Source organism: Hemiscyllium ocellatum, unplaced genomic scaffold (genome assembly GCF_020745735.1).
Source record: "Hemiscyllium ocellatum isolate sHemOce1 unplaced genomic scaffold, sHemOce1.pat.X.cur. R18, whole genome shotgun sequence".
NCBI lineage: Eukaryota > Metazoa > Chordata > Chondrichthyes > Orectolobiformes > Hemiscylliidae > Hemiscyllium > Hemiscyllium ocellatum.
In genome coordinates, this window is record NW_026867612.1 from 733,046 (window position 1) to 747,302 (window position 14,257).

Below are 14,257 nucleotides of genomic sequence, written 5' to 3' on the forward strand. Positions count from 1 at the left end.
TCTCCTTCCTATCGGAAGGATGCCGTGAAATTGAAAGGGTTCAGACAAGATTTACAAGGATATTGCCAGGGTCAGAGGATTTGAGCTATCGGAAGAGACTGAACAGGCTGGGGCTGTTTTCCCGAGAGCGTCGGAGGCTGAGGGGTGACCTTATAGTGATATATAAAATCATGAGGGGTGTGGATAGAAAAAAATAGGTAATGTCCTTTCTCTCGGGTGGGAGAATTCCAAAACTAGACGGCATAGGTTTCGGGTGAGAGGGGAACAGTATGAAAGAGACCTGAGGGGCAACGTTTTCATGTAGAGGGTGCTGCGTGCATGGAATCAGTTGCCAAACAATGTGGTGGAGGCTGGTACAAGTGCAACATTGAAAATCCATCTGGATGGCTATATGTTTAGGAAGGGTTTGGAAGGATAGGGCCTGGGTGCTGGCAGGTTGGACTAGATTGGGTTGGGGTAAGTGGTTGGCATGGACGGCATGGACTGAAGGGTCTATTTATGTGTTATACATCTCTATAACTCTGTGACCTTCTAGAAAATTCTGTATTCTGCAGTGTCGAACTAGCAAACCAGTCGTTATGTAGAAAATTGTGACTTCCATGTACAAAGCCATGCTGCCTCTCCCTAATCATTTCTTGCCTTTCCAATTACATGTTAGTCGTGTCCCTGAGAATCCCTTCCAACAACTTCTCTGCCACTGATTTCAGGCTCACCGGTCTATTGTTCCCTGGCCTTTCCTTCCCACCTTTCTCATATAATGGCGCCCATTCTCCAGTACCACATCTGTGACTATCAGTGACACAAATATCTCAGCGAGGGGTCCAGCAACATTTCCCTAGCTTCCCACAAGGTTCTGGGTTACACCTGAGCCGGTCCCAGGGATTTATCCACATTTATGCATTTTAAATCATCCTCTGTAATATGGACACTTGTCAAGTCAAGTTATCACTTTTTATTTCTCGAAACACACTAACTGCCACATCCTCTTTCAGAGAAAGAATCTGTCCCCTTTTTGCCCTCCTCAGTTACCTAGAGTGTACTCCTCTAAGTAGTCACTCAAACCTAGCTGTCTGTACCTGCCACATGCCTCCTTCATTTTCTTGACCAGGCCCTCAATCTCTCTCGACAGTCAGCATTCTCTACATATATCAGCCTTGGCCTTAACAGGAACATACTGTCTATGTATTCTTGTTGCCGCAGACCTATGGAGGCAATGGCAGATCAGGACAGATGAAAAAGAAACATTTTTCTAAAAGGACCCGTTAGCCTAACGTCTGTAGTGGAGAAAATGCTTAAAACTCTCAAGGAAGTCGTAGTGAGATATCTGGGTAGAAACTGTCCCATTGAGCAGACACAGCATGGATTCATGAAAGGCAGGTCATGAATCATAAATAACACATTTACTGGAATTATTTAAGGACATGACGAGCGTGTTGAACAAGGGGGAACTGGTGGATGTGGTGTGTCTGGATTTCCAGAAGGTATTCGATAATTTGCCACATAAAAGGTTGCTGTATAAGGTAAAGATGCACAGCATTATGGGTAATGCATTGTCATTGATACAGGATCAGTTAACCAACAAAAACAAAAGAATGGGCATTAATGGGTGTTTGGATTAATGTTGGCCCTACAACTGTTTACAATTTACACAAATGTTTTTAGTTGAGGACCAAGTGTACGGTGTCAGAGTTCACATCTGAGACGATGATGAGATAATGCAACGTGTGCAGAGGCCACTGTAAGTCTGCACAGGGATACAGAGAGGTTAAGAGAGTGGGTATGGATCTGGCAGATGGAGGACAATGTTGCAAATGTGAGGTCATCCATTTTGGTCGGACTAACGGCAAACTGATGATGAATTGATGAAAACATGCAGCATGCCGCTGTGCAGAGGGAGCTGGGTTTCCTTGTGCATGAATCACAGGAAGCTGGTTTGCAGGTACAGCAGGTAATTAAGGCAGTGAAGGGAATATTGTCCTTCATTGCTAGAGGGATGGTTATGCTGCAGCTGTACTGGGGGCTGGGGAGGCCACACCTGGACTACTGTGTACAGGTTTGGTCTCTTTACTTCAGGAAGAATGTTCTGGCGCTGGAGGGAGTACAGAGCAGGGTCACTAGTTTGAGTTGGGAGTTGAGAGGGTGGTGTATGTGTTGAGATTGAGAAAAATGGTTCTATAATCATTGCAATTTAGAAGAATGGGAGGTTGGATAGTAAAAAATAAAATTATGAAGGGAGTAAGATAGAAAGAAGCTGGAAGATTATTTCCACTGAGGGCATAACCTCAAAATAACAAGGAGCAGATTTAGGACTGAGTTCAGGAGGAACTGATTCAGCTAAAGGGTTGTGAATCTGCAAAACACCCTGCTGAGTGCAGCATTTGACTTTATCAACTTGAAAGACTTTAAGGTAAAATGTAGGTTTGTGAACAGGAAAGGAATTAAGGGTTATGGTGAGAGAGCAGGAATATGGAGCTGAGGCCATGAAAAGATCAGCCCTGATCTTATTGAATGGCAGAGCAGGCTTGAGGGGACATATGGCCTACTCCTGCTCCTATTCCTTATGTTCTTATGTACCCACTTTCCAGCCATCCCTTTACCTGGGAATAATATCCCGAAAACAAATTTTGAAAGTTCTTGCCTTGTGCAATCAAAATTGGCCTGTCTCCAATTTAGAAACTTAGCCATTAGATCTGGTCTGTTCTTTTCTGTAACTATTTTAAAACGAGTAGAATTATCAGAGAATCCCGACAGTGTGGAATGAGACCATTCGGGCCATCACATTGATACTGACCCTCAGAGCCGCCTAACCTCCCCCTGTAACGCTGCATGTCCCAGAGCCACCCAACCTGCACATCCCTGAACACTGTGGGTAATTCAGCCTGGATAACCCGCCTAACCTGCATATCCCTGAACACTGCGGGCAATTCAGCCTGGATAATCCACCCAACCTGCACATCCCTGAACACTGCGGGCAATTCAGCCTGGAAAATCCACCCAACCTGCACATCCCTGAACACTGTGGGTAATTCAGCCTGGATAATCCAACCTAACCTGCGTATCTTTGAACTGTTGGAGGAAACCAGAGCACCCGGACGAAACCCACGCAGATAACCCCAATAAGATGATCATCCCTTTCTTATTTCCCAATTCCACCCAAATAACTTCACTGGACGGACTCCCAGGATTATCCTCCCAAAGGACAACCAAAATACTATCCCTAATCAAAAGTGCCACACCCCGCCTGTCTTCTCCCCCTTTCTATCCTTCCAATATCATCTATACCTCAGAACATTAAGTTGCCAGTCCTATCCATCCCAGAGCCACCTTTCTGTAATACCATGATATCCCAGTCATGTTCAAAACCATACCCTCAGCTCATCTGCCTTCCCTGTCAGGCCTCTTGCATTGAAATGAATGCAGTGTAAGTGTTCAGTCCCACCTCGTTCTGTGCCTTGCCCCTTGCCTGCCTTGACTATTTGACCTCTGAACTGTACCAGCCTCAGGCATATCTATTTTTCTCACCATCTGTTTGGGATCACACCCACTCCCTCACTGGTTTAATGCCTCCTGAGTATCACTAACAAATCTCCGTGCCTGGATATTAGACACCTTCCAAATCAGGGACAATCCATCCTTATGCTGGTCAACTCTACTCAAGAGGAAATTACAATGATCGAAAAATGTGAATTCTTTTCCCCTGCTTCAGCTCCTTAGCCATTCATCCAGCACCTCCCCCTCTGTAATATGGACAATTATCAAGATGTCACCATTTATTTACCCACATTCTATATCTCTCATGTACTTATTCATAGTAAACACAGATGGAAAAACTTGTTTTCCTATCCAGCCCATCGCCTGCAGCTCCACACAATGGCTGCCTTGCTGATCTTTGAGGGTCTCTATTTTCTCCCTAGTTAGCCTTTTATTCTTCATATATTTATAAAAGCCCTTCGGATTATCCTTAACCCTATTTGCCAAAGCTATCTTACATCCTGTTTTTGCCTCCTGATTTCCCTCTAAATTATGCTCCTAATGCCTTTGTACTCCAAAGGATGTTTTGGATTTGAATAAAATATTACATCTTGATAAAACAAACGAAGGCAGGACTTACACATTAAATTTCGAGCCTCGAGTAGTGATGTGGAACAAAGAGTCTGAGGGCTTCACGTCATTGAAGTTTGTGGTACATGTAGCAGAGTGGTTATGAAGGGGTTCAGCACACTTAGCATTATTGTTCAGACTTTTGACAATAGGAGTTGGGACGTTATGTTGAGGTTGTACAGGATATTGGGGAGGCCTCTTCTGGAATACTCTGTCCAGTTCCGGTTGCGCTGTTATTGTGAGGATATTATTAAATTGGAGCGGGTTCAGAAGAGATTTACCAGCATGTTGCCATGAATGGAGGTATTGTATTATAATGAGAGGCTGAACAGGCTGGGAATTTTTTCACTGGCGTACGCGAAGTTGAGGGGTGTCCTTATTAGAGGTTTATTAAAACAGAAAGAATGTAGATAATGTGAATGGCCGGTGAAGAGGGGGGATTCAAAACTCGGGTGCATTCATTTTGGGAGTAGATGAGAAAGGTTTGAGAAAAGACATGAAGGATTTTTTTTAAATTAAACGGGTGGAATGAACTTCCAGAGGAAGTGGTCGCTGTGAATACAATTACAATATTGAAAAGACATTCAGGTAAGTACATAAATAGGAAATATTTGGATGGATGTGGACCAAGCGGAGGCCGGTACAATTAGTTCAGTTTGGAATTATGGTCGGCATGGACTGGTTGGCCCACAGGGCCTGTTTCCTTGCTGTATAACATTATGACTCTAATCCTCACTAACTCTAAATTCCTCCATCCTCAATTCTCCCGATCACTGTCACCTCATCCAGCCTCACAACTCCTACTTATTTATATAATTCCTCTCCAACCACAGAACGCTCCCTATCTCATGTTCTCCAGTTTCTGAAATCTCTGCCAAATGTGCCTTTCTTTCGTTCCAGCCTTGAGGCTGCTCTCATTCACTCCGATTGGTTGGAGGACAAACTGGGACGATCTGGTCCTCCAGTACTGCCCTCTGCCCCCTATTGGCCTCCGCTGACATCAATCATCCAGGGCCCACTGTGAGGTGAGTGGTGGGATCCTCCCTCTCTCTGCCCTGGGATGAACTCCATCATTCACGGTCAATGGGGCAGTATCACAGAACATAGGGGCTGGGGCTATTCAGCCCATTTGGGCTGTATTCTCTCCCTCTGGAGGTGCTGAAAATCTGTCCCAATTCCCTTCCCATTTGCCCAAAACCCCGCAAAATCCTCCCTTAAAAAGTAAAATTCCAAATCTGTTTATGATTAATTGCTGAGTCTGTGTCCAGCTGCCATTCAGACTGTTCCAGATTCTCAGAACTTACTGAATAAAATAATGTTCACATGATTTACCAATTACCAGAAAATAGTTACTAAAATTGTGACATTGTTAACAATTCCCCTCTCTCTGTAAATTAAAATATCCTAGAAGCAAAATTGCACCTTGTCAAAATCACTGCTTAACCTTCTCAGCCCCAAGGACAATTATCTGTGCTTCTGCTAACTTTCCACAAAAGAGGAACACATCTTATTTTCATTTATTAGTGTCATAGAGATGTACAGCACAGAAATAGACCTTTGGTCCAATTTGTCCATGCCAACCAGGAATCCTCAACAAATGGAGCCCCATTTGTCAGCTATTGGTCTGTATCATTGGAAACCCTTCCTATTCATGTACCCAATCGGATGCCTTTTAAATGTTGTAATTGTATCAGCCTCCATTACATCATCTGGCAACTCATTCCACACACACACACTACACACAGCTTGAAACCTTTGCCCCTTAGATCCGTTTTAAATATTTGCCCTCTCAACTTAAGCCCATATGACCTTGTTTTGCACACACCTAACCATGGGGTGAAAGGCCTCGGCTGTTTAACTTTTCCATGTTCCTCATGATTTTGTAAATCTCCATGAAGTCACCTCTCAGTCTTTGACTCTCCAGGGAAATTAACCTTGGCCTATTCAGCATTTCCCTGTAGCCCAAATCCTCCAATCCTAGCAAAGTCTTTATAAATCTTGTCTGAACTCTTTCAAGATTCACAACATCCTTTCCAGAACAGGGAATTTCAAACTTAAAACAGAATTCCTAAAATGGCTTAATCAAATCCCTGTGCAGCAACAATTTGACGTCCCAGCTTCTGTACTCAATGCATTGACCAATAAATATAAGCATACCAAACACCACCTTCACTAGTCTGCCTACCTTCGACTCTACTTTCAAGGAACAATGAACCTGCACTCCATGGTCTCTATGTACAGCAACATTCCCAAGGACTTTACCATTAAGTGTATAAGTCCTGCCCTGATTTGCATTTCCAAAATCCAACAGCTTACATTTGTCTCAATTGAACCCAGTCTGCCATTCCTCGCCCCAATGGCCCATCTGGTCAAGATCCTGTTGCATTCTGAACTAACCTCTTTACTATCCACTACACCTCCAACTTTTGGTGTTTTCTGTAAACCCACTGACCATATCTCATATATTCACATCCAAGTCAATTATTTAAGGATCCAATATTCATTTCTGCAGCATACTGCTGCTCACAGGCCTCCAGCCCGCAAAGCAACCCTCCATCACCACCCTCTGCCTACAACCTTCAAGCCAGTTTTGTAAAAAAATGGCTAGTTCTCCCAGCATTTCATGTTATCTTACCTTGCTAACCAGTCTGCTTTGTGGAACATCATTCAGTGTCCATACAGACAACTTCCACAATCTGCCTTCATCAATCATCTTTGTCATGTCTTCAAAAAAAACTCAATCAAGTTAGAGAGAGAGTTTCCCACACAAAGCCATTTTAACTATCCCTCATCATTCCTCATCTTTCCAACGACATGTAAATCCTGTCCCTCAGAATCCATTCCAACAACTTGCCTGCCACTGACTTCAGGCTCACTGTTCTCTTGTTCCCTGGCCTTTCCTTACCACATTTTTAAATAATGGCACAGGTTTTCCAGCACCTCACCTGTCACCAATGACGGTATAAATATCTCAGGAAGGGGCACTGCCATCATTTTCTTAGCTTTCCACAAATGTCTGGAATACCCCTTAACAGGTCCCATGGATTTATCCACCTTGCTACGACTTAAGACATCCAGTACTACCTCCTCTGTAATATGGTCAGGAGCCGGGCAGCAGTGGACAATTCATTTACAGAAAGGTCTGTGAGCGTAATAGCAAAATACTAAACAGAGCAAAAATACACTCAAAGACTGAGGAAGCTAGATAATGAACAAATGGACATCAAGGAGCACAGAGGTGAATCAGAGCAGTGTTCACTTTTATGATCCCACAGTCAGAGATGTCTAGCACCGAAACAGACTCTTCAGTCCAACCAATCTACGCCAACCAGATATTCTAACCTAATCTATTCCCATTTGCCAGCACTTGGCCGACATCCCTTAGAACCCTTCCTATTCAAATGCCTTTGAAAATGTTACAATTTTGGTTGTCCTTTAGGGCCCTGTTGAATTTTCCCCTCACACCCTAAATCTATATCCTCTAATTCTGGGCTCCACCACCCCAGGGTAAACACCTTGTCTATTTACACTATCCATGCCCCTCACGATTATATAAACTTCTTCAACATCACACCTCAGCCTACGACACTCCAGGGAAAATGGCCCCAGCCTATTATGCCTCTCCCTGCAACTCAAATCCTCCAACCCTGGCAACATCCTTGAAAATCAATTCTCAAACCTTTCAAGCTTCAGTGCCTCTTAAGAGGGAGACAAGAATTGCACACAATATTTCAATAGTGGCCCAACCAATGTCCTGTCCAGCTCCTTTACGCGACGCTCTGACCAAAAAAGGGAAGCATACCAAATGCCTTCTTCACTATCCTATCTGTGACTCTACTTTCAAGGAATGAACCTGCATTCTCCGGTCTCTTTGTTCAGCAAGACTCTCCAAGACCTGACAATTTAGTTAGAGAGTCCTGCTCTGATTTGCTTTTCTAAAATGCAGCACCTCACATTTATCTAAATTAAACCCTATCTGCCACTCCCCAGCTCATTGGCCCATCTGATCAATATCCCATTGTATTCTGAGACAACCTTGATCACTGACCACAATACCAACAATTTTGGTGTCACCTGCAAACTTACTAACTGTACCGGCTGTATTCACATCCAAATCATTTACATGAATGACGAAACAAATCCTGAGAAAAACAAAAATCTATTTCTCTGGGTGTGAATGTGCTATGTGTAAATCCTGCCCTATGACTCTCTATCAGGGAGAGCTGCACATGCTCCCCTCTGAACTTTTCCCCATACAAAGATGGCGGCTGCACGTGTCCAGTGGATCGTCGCCCCGAATAAAAATGGCGGCACTTACTCGAGTCAATCGCGAGATGAGGCATTTTCCCATTTACTGCAAAAACGAGACTAACTTTCAACTTGTATTTTCCGATGTGTACCAAATGATTGCAAAACCTCTCAGACAAGACCAACACCATTTCCCTCCCGGCTTGCTGCTGTTTATTTCTTTCTTACCGACAGCTCTCTGCCAGCACATCAGCGCTGCCCGCGAAGATGATCACGTGGTATAGCCAAGTCCCGCCTCTCATTCACTCTGATTGGTCGGAGGGCCAACTGCCCCGTCAGGTCCTCCAGCCCCGCCAGGTCGTCCAGTCCCGCCCTTGTCCTTCCATTGCTGAAAGTGTGTTGCTGGTTAAAGCACAGCAGGTCAGGCAGCATCTCAGGAATAGGAAATTCGACGTTTCGAGCATAAGCCCTTCTTCAGGAGTCGAATTTCCTATTCCTGAGATGCTGCCTGACCTGCTGTGCTTTAACCAGCAACACACTTTCAGCTGTGATCTCCAGCATCTGCAGACATCATTTTTTACCCTGTCCTTCCATTGGTCCGCCGCTGACATCAATCATCCGGGGACCATTGTTGGCTGGTGCATGCGCACTGCTTCGTGGCTTGTGTTGCTGTTCATAAATTACAAGAGTGAGGGACAAAGTTAAAAACACACAACCACCTAATGAAGCAGCAGCAACTCTAGTGCTTCCAAATAAACCTGTTGGACTATAACCTGGTGTTCTGGGAATTTTAATTTTGTCCATCGTTATCCAACACCAGCACCTCCAAGTCACGAGTGAGGGAGGAATGTATAAGAACTAGGAACAGGAGAAGGCCATCCTGCCCTTTGAGCTTGCTCTGCAATTCAACAAGACCATGGTTGACCCATTTCGTTGACGCAGAACCATTTACCCATTTCTCACCGTATTCCTTAATTAATTATTTCTTTATTTTTTTAAAGAAAAAGCTACTTTAGCTTTAAAAACGTTTACTGAACGAGCATCAACTACTTCCCTGGGCAATGAATTTCATTGAGGTTCAGAAGTTCCTTCTCAATTCAGTCCGAAATTTGATGCCTCAAGTCTTGTGGTGATGCCCTCTTGTCCTAGATTCACCTGACAGTGGAAACATCCTCTCTACTTCTATTTTATCCATTTCATTCATTATTTTATATGTTTCCATTCTTCAGAATTCCAATGAATATAATCCTAATCTACTCAGTTTCTGTGTAGCCACCCCCCTCAACTCTGGAATCTACCTATTTAACCTCCTCGAGTGCCAGTCCATCTTTTCTCCACGAAGGAGATAAAAACTACATGGAGTAATCCAGGTGTGGCCTCACCAGCACCCAATACAGCTGGGACATAACCTCTGCTTTTAAGCACAATCCCTTCAGCATAGAAGGACAAAATTGCATTTGCCTTCTGAATTGATTGTTATACTTGGTGACCAACCTTCATGCAAAAGGTTACTCAGGTGTCTCTGCTTAGCAAAAATACAACTTATTATAATTCAACTAATAATTTCTTTTTTAATGTTACTCCAACCAAACAGTATGACATTACATTTATGAACATTATATTCCATATGACCGACCATTGCCCACTCACTCAATGTATCTATGTTCCTCTGCAAAGTTTCACAGTCCTCCGCTCACTTTGTCCTGCTACTCATCTTAGTGTCATGTGCAAACTTTGACACCCTACATGTGGTCCCCAACTCCAAATCATCTGTATCAATTCTAAATATTCACAGTTCCAACACTGATCCCTGAGTCATTGATTTCCAGCCAGAATAATACGCAGTTATCCCCACACTTTGCTTCCTGTTAGTCAACAAATCATCTCCCATGCTAATACTATACCCCGAACGCCATGTACCCGTATATTATGCAACAGCCTTTTCACAGCACCTTGTTGAAGTCCTTTTGGAAATCTAGGTACACCGTATCCACGGTGTCCCTGTTGTCCACCTTGCTTGAAATGTCTTCATAGAATTCCAAAAGTTTTGTCAAGCATGACCTGTCCTTCATGAATCCATGCTGACCCAATACCCAGCATGAGCCAAACTAACGTAGTTTACAAAATACCATGCAAGGACTGCAGAAAACACTATATAGGAAACACAGGAAGACAGCTAACAATCCGCATCCATGAACATCAGCTAGCCACAAAACGACACGACCACCTATCCCTAGTAGCCATACACACAGACAACCAGCAACATGAATTTGACTGGGAAAACACCACTATCATAGGACAAGCCAGACAGAGAACAGCCAGAGAATTCCTAGAAGCATGGCATTCATCCCCAAACTCCATCAACAGACACATTGACCTGGACCCCATATACAAACCACTACAGCTGAAACTGACACCCAGAAGCGGCAAGAACATCCATCAACAGACACATCGACCGGACCCCATATACAAATCACTGCAGCTGAAACTGACACCCGGAAGCGGCAAGCCAATATAAATACCGGAAGAAACATCAAAGCAGCGCTTCACACGAGGCTCCAACAGCACTGATGATGTTCCCTAGCCAGGGAACGAAACGTTTGCAGCAAAAACCTTCAGCTCGGCGAACAGAACCACAACAACGGGTACCCGAGCTACAAATCTTCAATCAGACTTTAAATCTGTCTTTATAGTCTATAGTTTATTTTTCTCATGTTTTATCTTACATTTCTTTGTAGCTCTTCTGTGGTTTTCTGTTGACGTTTAAAGTTTTCCCAGTTCGAGTTTGATGCTGGTTTTGGCCACTTTGTATGCCTTTCAATTTGATCACTTTCCTTAGATACCCATTGCAGAGGACACCTTTTCTTACAGGCCTTCATTTTCACTGGAATATACCTTTGCTGAACACTTTGTAAAACGTCTTTGAAAATCTTCCACTGCTCATCAACTGTCCACCATAAAATGTTTGTTTCCAGTCTACTTTATCCAGGTTCTCCCTCATTCTATTGTAGTTCCCTTTATTCAAACAAAGGACACAGATATTACATTTTATTTTCACTTTCTCCATATGTATTCTGAATTTAACCATATAGTGATCATTTCTTCCAAGAGGACCCTAACTCTGATGTCATTAATTATTCCTGTCTCATCGCACAGGGCCAGATCTTAGATAGCTTGCTCCCTTGTTGGTCCATTTCATACATTTCAAGAAAATATCATGGAACTCCTCAGAACTTCACTGACTGAGCTGGTTCGACCAATCTACATGTAGATTAAAATCACCCTTGGTAATAGCCGTACCATTTTTACAGGCATTAGTTATTTCTTTGTTTATTGCCCAACGTGATGTTCTTATTTGGTGGCCTGCACACTATGCCTATCAGTAACTTTCTTGTTAGAATTTTGAATGCATCATTCCTGTTTCTCCTAATTTACGGCAATAACAGCTACTTGCATTGTATGAAATCTTTTACAATGGCAAATCTCCTAAGGTGCTTCATGGATGATCAAAATATTGATAAAGGAGAATGATTTTAAAATACATCTTAAAGGAGGAAAGGGAAGGTTAGGGAGGCTATTGCACAGACTTCTTCCCTTGACAGCTCGAACTGTAGAGTGATGTAGGCGGGGTGGGTTGGAAAAGGAACGTGCAAAGGGAAAATGGAGGAGCGCAGGGAATGCATAAGGTCTTAAGGACAGATAATGTTCCAGACTGAGTCTGTCTGTCATAGAGAATATGGCTGCCTCATGGAGTTTGAAGCACTGCAACGTGTCCATGCTGGTCATGTTAGTCAAAAATAGTAGAGCGGTGGCTGAGAGAACTTTTCATAAGGACCTATCTACTGAGGTCGTGTGGGCTGAGGTAGAAACAGGAGGGGAGAGGTCACACTGCTTGGAGTTTTTTTATAGTCCTCCACAGAGTTCCAGGGAGATAGTAGAGAGGATTATTGAAATTATTCTGGATAGGAGTAAAAGTAACAGGTAGTAATAATGGGGGATATTGGGTGACATCCCCCAACATTGTCTGGAAATGCTATAACTCTAGTACGTTGGGTGGATCAGTTTTTGTCCAATGTGTACAGGATGGGATTCCTGACACAGTATGTCAAAGGACCGACAAGAGGGGAGGCCACATTGAATCCGGTGCTTGGTAATGAACCAGAGAAGGTGTTTGATTTGGTTGTAGGTGAGCACTTTGGAGAGAGTGATCATAATTCAGTTACGTTTAGTTTAGCGATGGAAAGGGATAGGTACATGAGTTATCGATGGGGCAGGGGCAATTATAATGCGATTCGACAAGAATTAGGGTGCATAGAATGGGGTAGCAAAATCCAGGGAATGCAGACAATTGAAATGTGGTTTTGGTTTAAGAAACAGATATTGCGTGTCCTTGATAGGCATGTCCCTGTCAGGCAGGGAGGAAGTGATAAGGTAAGGGAACTGTGGTTTACGACAGAAATTGCATCTCTTGTTAAGAAGAAGAAGGAGGCTTATGTGTTGATAAGGCAAGATGGTACAGATGAGGCAATGGAGAGAGGACACGAGCCGTCTTTAGCAAATAGAATAAAGGACAATCCTAAAGCATTCTACAGGTCTATGAGGAATAAAAGGATAGGGTAGGAATAGGGCCAATCAAAGACAGAAGTGGGAAGTTGTGTGTGGACCCTGTAGAGATCGGAGATGTGCTATATGAACATTTCTCATCGGTTTTCACTCAAGAAAAGGAGAATATTGTAGAGGAGAAGAATGAGTCACAAGATATTAGACTAGAAAGGATCGACGTTAGTTACGATCAGGTGTTATCAACTCTACAAGGAGTGAGAGGAGACAAGTCCCCTGCACTGGATGGGATTTATCCGAGGATTCTCTGTGAAGCTCGAGAGGAGATAGCAGAGCCTTTGGCTTTGATATTTGAGTCGTCATTGCCTACAGGTTTGGTACCAGAGGACTGGAGGATTCCAAATGTTGTGCCCTTGTTCAAGAAGGGCAGTTGAGATGACCCAGGTAATTATAGATCTGTGAGCCTTACTTCTGTTGTAGGAAAGGTTTTGGAAAGAATTATAAGAGATAAGATTTATAATCATCTGGCAAACATCAATTTGATTTTAGATAGTCAACATGGTTTCGTCACAAACCTCATTGACGTTTTTGAGAAGGTAGCCAAGCATGTAGAAGAGGGTAGGGCAGTTGACGGGGTATACATGGACTTCAGTAAAGCCTTTGAAGAGATTCCACATGGTAGGCTTTAGAGAAAATGCGTAGACATGGAATTGAGGGTGATTTAGAAGGTTGGATTAGAAATTGGCTTCCTGAAAGAAGGCAGCGAGTGGTGGTTGATGGAAAACATTCAGCCTGGAGTCCGGTTACGAGTGGTGCGCCACAATTATCTCTTTTGGGACTACGACTTTTTGTCATTTTTATAAATGACTTAGACACAGGCATAGGTGGATGGATTATTAAATTTGCAGACGACACGAAAATCAGTGGAATATTGGACAGTGTAGAAGAATGTTCGAGTTTGCAGGGGGACATGGATGAACTACAGTATTGGGCTGAGAGGTGGCAAATGGAGGTAAATGCAGTGAAATGTGAGGTGATGCACTTTGGGAAGAATAACAGGAAGGCAAAGTACTGGGTCAATGGAAAGATTCTTGGTAGTGTGGATGTGCAGAGGGACGTTGGAATCCATGTACATAGATGTCTGAAAGTTGCCATCCAGGTGGATAGTATTGTTAAGGTGGCGTATGGTGTGTTAGGTTTCATTCATAGAGGGATGGAGTTCCAGAGCCGCAAAATCATGCTGTACTTATATAAAACGCTGGTGCAGCCACACTTAGAATATTGTGTGCATGGATTCCAACGTCCCTCTGTATTGTTCTATGACTATAGTGCTACAAGAGATTTTAAC